The sequence below is a fragment of the Juglans regia genome, chromosome 9 (assembly GCF_001411555.2).
Source record: "Juglans regia cultivar Chandler chromosome 9, Walnut 2.0, whole genome shotgun sequence".
Classification (NCBI taxonomy): domain Eukaryota; kingdom Viridiplantae; phylum Streptophyta; class Magnoliopsida; order Fagales; family Juglandaceae; genus Juglans; species Juglans regia.
This window is the reverse complement of record NC_049909.1, coordinates 3,193,513-3,199,152: the sequence shown is the minus strand read 5'-3', so window position 1 is coordinate 3,199,152 and position 5,640 is coordinate 3,193,513.

Here is a 5,640-nt window from a genome sequence, read left to right as displayed (position 1 = left end):
ATTTAAAATCCTTAACTTAAAAATCGTGACCGTTACAGCAGTTGTGATGCAGTTGGTGAGATGGCATCATGTTATGGAGTGTTGGGATTAAATATGAAACTGTGATGTGAAGTTATGATAGGGTTGTGATTGTGAAGTGGTGGAACTATTGTGAATGTGCTTTGTGTAGTGAACTGTGAATGTGAAGTGATGGGTTGAATTATGGATCACTGTGTAGTTTGTAAAGTGTTTGGGAACTGTGTGAACTAATTGGATGTTGTGTAGTGGGTGATGTGGTTGCATATTGTGTATGTTGTGTCAAGCGTTGGGATAAGTTGTGTAGTTGGACGTGTTGTATGAATTGTTATGCTGATTAGGTTTGAGTTGGATGTTAGTGTCGATGTGTATGAAGCTTGTTTACACAAGCGGACGTTATAGTGAACTATAAGTTGATCTTAGGTGATAAAAGGATGAGGTATATGTGTAAATTGGTTTGATGCATGTATCAGACATATTTATCATATATAATGGATAGTCTATCATAAGCATGAGTACACGATGTTTAGGCCTCAAGGTTGGTTTAAAGTTGTGTATTATGCTTAGTTTGGATTATGATGAAGTGTTGATTATATTATACATGAATGGAGGAAGATATGTATGTATTTACTAGGATTGAGATGTATAACTTGGTTGTAATGAGATGGTTTGGTAGGAAGAGTGTAATGAAGGTGATAGTGTGTATTAACTTTTAAAGTGAACCAAGGTGGTTAACCTTAAGGGATAAGAACTTGAAGTGGAATGCTATGTGTTGGAAAGGAGACCTTAAATGGGTCCCATGCTATGAGTTTGAGAATTTAGAGAAGAGTGATAAAGGAAAGCATAGAGGATGAACTTGGATGATAGAGTATGCCTAAGTGAAGGAAGTTTAAGTAAATGGTAGTATTATGTAAGTTCTAAGTTTTAAGTTACATATGCACTTGAAAAGGGAATGATATGAAGTTATGTTACATATGCATGCAGGTTGCCATCTGACATCACATGAATAGATTGCATGAAATGAATATAGCATGAAGTCCAAATAAGTAATATGTTCATACTCTTATGAAGTTTTGTAAATGATATGAAATGAAAATAAAAAACTTTTGTGAAAAATGTTGATGGGTACCAACATGGACCTAGTCTTAAAGATCATTTGCAAGTTCCAGATGGGCCAATTACAAGGGTCAAGAACCAAGAAGATTAAGGAGGCAATGCAAGAATTGATACAATCCACTTGGGATGAGTTTAGCAAGAGCCCAACATTCAAGATGTGCTTGAAGGATGAAAATCCAGTTTTGATTCATTTGATAAGCTATGGAAGAGGGCAACAACATGACTTACAGGCTTTGGGCACTTAAAGGCTTTCAACTTGTTTAATTTATTTAAAGGACTTATTTTATTAGTTTAGAATAATTGAGTTTATTATGGGAAGGACTTAAGGGGGGACTATGCAAGGGCATGTTGGGAAAGTTAATATTTTATTGAACTAGGATTAGGGTTTTATTGTAGCGAGTACTGTAACCGCATTGTAGATGCTGCACTATTCACACAAGGGGGTTAGGGTTTTACTGTAGCCGCACTGTAGATGCTGTACTATTCACACAAGGGGCATTTTTGAAAGATAGAGATTTATTTTGGCTAGAGTTTTAATTAGGTTTTTGTTTGAATACTCTTTGTAGCCTCATTTTAAGAAATTTATGAAATTTTATGAATTTATTCATTGTGAGTTGAGTTTATCTCCTCTTGTTTTTGAATGAACTTTTGAACTTATCAAAGGTAAATTACAACATTTGTGGTATTCCTCCTTATAATCTGGGTTCTTGAGACAGGTTCTTCAATGGGTCTAGATTTTAATATAATCTAGGTTCTTGAAACGAGTTCTCAACGGGTCTAGATTCTCCATCCATTGACTTGATTTTGGCTTTCTTGGGTGAGTTTTCAAGTTGATTGTGGGTTTAAAAGATTCCATTCCCACGGGTTCATATCATTTGGTATTCAGTGCAAGGTTTCCAATCAAGTCTGATTCAATCTTTTAATTCTTGTATCTTTAAATTTAATTCTAGGGCTTCATTGTTATAGGGTTGCAAAAAAAAAAAAAAAAAAAAAACAGAGGTGGCTGCTGAATTTCTTCACTTAGGGCTGTCGAATTTCATCGTTCTAGGGTTTGTATTTGTTGAAATCTCTTATTCTAGGGGCTGCCGTATATCACACTTATCCTAGGGTTTTTTGAGTTATTGTTACGGTTTTCGGTTTGGTTGAAATTTTCATCACCTAGGGTTTCAAAATTCTGGGGTTTCTTGCATATCTAAGTTTGTCAATTGCTTGGAGTGCCATTCCATTTATTCTCTTCTATTTCATTGTAAATTCTTGTGTGCTTAAATTCAATTGTTTGATTTTCACAATTAAGTATTGCTATTTGTGATTGAATTAGAGAAAAGAAAAGAAAAAAAAAGAAAGGAAAGGAAAAGAAACGAAAAGAAAAGAAAAGAAAAGAAAAGAAAGGAAAGGAAAAGAAAAGAAAAGAAAAAAAATTCAAGAAAAGAAGAAGAAGAAGATAAGAAAATGTAGCATATTCAAAGGTTGCTACATAGTTACAACAAACATAAAGAAACACATTTATTGATTGAGATTTATCATCAAAGGGGCTGAATACATCTTTCTAGTTGATACCTTGTTTTATAATTACTCTTTCCCTCGTATAAATTCCTTAAGTCTCGTGTCATTTTATTCCTTCATTGTTTCTTGTTCTTGTTTCTTGAACCTATTGCTGGTTGGAATAATATAAGGTTGTATTATCTTGATTTAGTTCAACTAGTTCTTAAAGAACTTAAGCGGGAAAACTATTGAGGTAAAATGCAAGAGAGTGTGAGACTATTATCGGGAAAAAATCAATTAAGAGTGAAACACGAGTGTAGTGCCATTATTCAAGTGTAAACACGTAAGAGAGTCTGTGAGGTTTTCCACTAACATTCTTTTTGTGCAGCACATTAAAATATCTCATAAGAGTGACTCATCACCAAAGGGGATGGCAGATAACTCATCCTTTGTGTTGCAAGCCATGCAACAATAGTTTGAGCGGTTGAACTTGGTATTGGGTGAAGTGAGGGATAAGATGAATCATCAAGAAGCGGTAATTAGAAATCTACAGGGCAGGAGAGATAGGAGGCGACGTGAGTCTAGTATTGAAAATGAGAATGAAAATGAAGAGTATGGTAATTCTCTTGTTGCCAGGCATGCACTCAATACACAAATTAAGATGGATGATACAAAGCAGTAGAGCCAGAACATTTTTCATACTAGATGTCACATTAACAATAATGTATGTAGTATGATTATTGATTTGAGGAGTTGTATTAATTTGGCTAGCACTACTTTAGTGGATAAATTGAATTTACCTACGTTGAAACACCCTAGACCATACAAGTTGCAGTGATTGAGTGATATTGGGGAGGTTAGGATAAATAAACAAGTGCTAGTTTCTTTTTCAATTGAGAAATACCTGGATATGGTGCTTTGTGATGTAGTGCCTATGCGTGCTGGTCATATTTTGTTGGGGAAGCCAGGACAATTTGATAGGAAGGTGATCCATGATGGGTTAAGGAGCATGTACAGTTTTGAAAAAGATGGAAAAACAATCAAACTTGCTCTTTTAACTCCAACACAAGTCCATGGAGACCAACTAAAACTGAAAAGTGAGGATGAGAATAAGAAAAAAATAAATAGTGAGCCCGAAAAGGAGAGAAAGAAAAATGAGAGAGAGAAAATATGAGAGTGAGGCTGAAACCACAAGAAAAAGAGAGAATGAATTGAAAAACAATTGTGAGGCCGATAGTTCAAAAAAAGAGGAGAGTGGAAGAAAAAAAGAGAGTGAAAAGGAAAAAGAGAATGAGAGAAAAAAAGAGAATGGGGCTGAAATATCAAGAAAAAAGGGAGAGTGAAAAAGAAAATAGAGAGGTGGCTAAGAGTCAAGAAAAAAAAGTAGAGCCATGAGAGAAAAAAGAAAGAGAGATTGTAGAGAGAAACAAAAAATCAAAAGTGAGTTTTTATGCTAAGACAAACTTTTATACTAACGAATTTAATGACTCTTTTCCTAGTGTTGTTGTTTCTTTGTTGCAGAGATATGAGGTCAAGATTCCTAGCGGTGTGTTTAGTGGATTGCCACCTATTAGAGAGATAAAGCATTACATTGATTTTGTGTCAGGTGTGACAATCCCTACCCAACCTTTCTTTGAAGAACATGAGTCATTAACGCACTTGAAGAGATAATGTAAGTTGAATAGAATGCATGCCAAGTGGGTGCAATTCATTGAGATCTTTTCTCATGTAATCAAGTACACACATAGAAATGAAAATTTTGTAGTTGATGCTTTAGCAAGAAGGTATGTCATTGTCATCATTTTAGATGCAAAGTTATTGAGGCTTAAATATGATAAGAAATTGTATGTTAATGATGATGGCTTGGCTAGCGTATATGGAGTACTAGAGAATGTATCATTTGGTTAGTTCTATAGACTTTGTGAGCCTACCAGTCTTAATGCGTGAGTTGATTGTGCATGGATTTGGTTTGATGAATCATTTTGGTGTAAAGAAGATTTTAGATGGGTTACATGAACGTTTGTGGGAGTATCATTTGCCATTCATTGACGTGTTGCATGAATGTTTGTGGAAGTATCATTTGTCATTCATTAACGTGTTGCATGAACGTTTGTGGGAGTATTGCTTGCCATTCATTGAGGTTGCATATAATTAGAGTGTTCATTTTAGTGTAAGGAATGATTTAGGTATGTTTCATGAACGTTTGTGGGAGTATCAATTGCCATACATTGACTTGTTGCATGAACGTTTGCAGGAGTATCATTTGCGTTTCATTGAGTTTGCATATAATTGGAGTCGTCATTTTGGTAAAAGGAAGACTTTAGATGTGTTTCATGAACATTCATTGGAGTATTGTTTGCCATTCATTGAGTTTACATATAATTGGAGTGTTCATGCTACTACTCAGTTTTCACCTTTTGGAATTATTTATAGACTTAATCCATTTACTCTTTTAGATTTAATACCTTTACCAGTTGATGACAGGAGTAACTTGGATGAACTTTTTCAAATTCTTGAACAAATTAATGATAATGCATATCAAGTGGATCTTCCAGATAAGTATCATGTTTCTGCTATTTTCAATGTTACTAACATTTTTCTCTTTGATCCAGGTGGAGATTCGAGGTCGAATCCTTTTGAGGAGAGGGGGAATCATGGGCACCAACATGGACCTAGTCTTAAAGATCATTTGCAAGTTCCAGATGGGTCAATTACAAGGGTCAAGAACCAAGAAGATCAAGAAGGCAATGCAAGAATTGATACAATTCACTTGAGACGAGTTTAGCAAGAGCCCAATATTCAAGATGGGCTTGAAGGATGAAGATCCAGTTTTGATTAATTTGATAAGCTATGGAAGAGGATAATAACATGACTTAAAAACTTTTGGCACTTGAAGGCTTTGAACTTATTTAATTCATTTAAAGGACTTATTTTATTAGTTTAGAATAATTGAGTTTATTATGAGAAGGACTTAAGGGGGGACTATGCAAGGGCATGTTGGGAAAGTTAATATTTTATTGAACCAGG